This window comes from Anneissia japonica, unplaced genomic scaffold (assembly GCF_011630105.1).
Source record: "Anneissia japonica isolate Jap-2015-1 unplaced genomic scaffold, ASM1163010v1 scaffold287600_len331809_cov165, whole genome shotgun sequence".
Taxonomy (NCBI): domain Eukaryota; kingdom Metazoa; phylum Echinodermata; class Crinoidea; order Comatulida; family Comatulidae; genus Anneissia; species Anneissia japonica.
The window spans coordinates 292,153-292,772 of NW_022703713.1; positions in this window are offsets into that span (position 1 = coordinate 292,153).

The following is a 620-nucleotide window of genomic DNA, read 5'->3' on the forward strand; positions in this document are numbered from 1 at the left end:
TAGAGCAGTAATTGAAAGCATTTTAACATTATCTATAACCGTCTGGTTCGGGGGCGCTACCGAAAACGACTTATATGCCCTTAACAAAATCGTCAGGACTGCAACGCATATCATTGGTTTGGAACAAATGCCTCTGGAAACCATTTTCCATGATAGGCTTCTTAAAAAGGCAGAGGCTATTATGGGCGACCAAACTCATCCTGCCTCAAACCTATTCCAATTGATGCGCAGTGGTCGACGTTTTCGTTCATTGAAAGCCACTAAGGCTAGATTCAGGAATAGTTTCTTTCCTAGAGCAATTAGGGCTCTAAATTGTAGGTAAATGTTCCATACTTTTGCACTTTGTTTATGTTTGTTCTGCCTTTTGGAATGTGTTTTTACCACAGAGCAAAACAAATTTCTATGTTCTCCTGAACAATGACAATAAAATAGGATTGATTGATTGATTGATTGATTGATTGATAGCCGTAACACTGTTAAATTATATATAAATCATCAAAGAAATGTAAATACAGTGTTGGAACACTGTATTTACCATTCTTTGATGATTTTTATATATATAGCCTAGGCGTATAGGCCTATATATATTATTATATATTTATTACTTTATTATATTATAT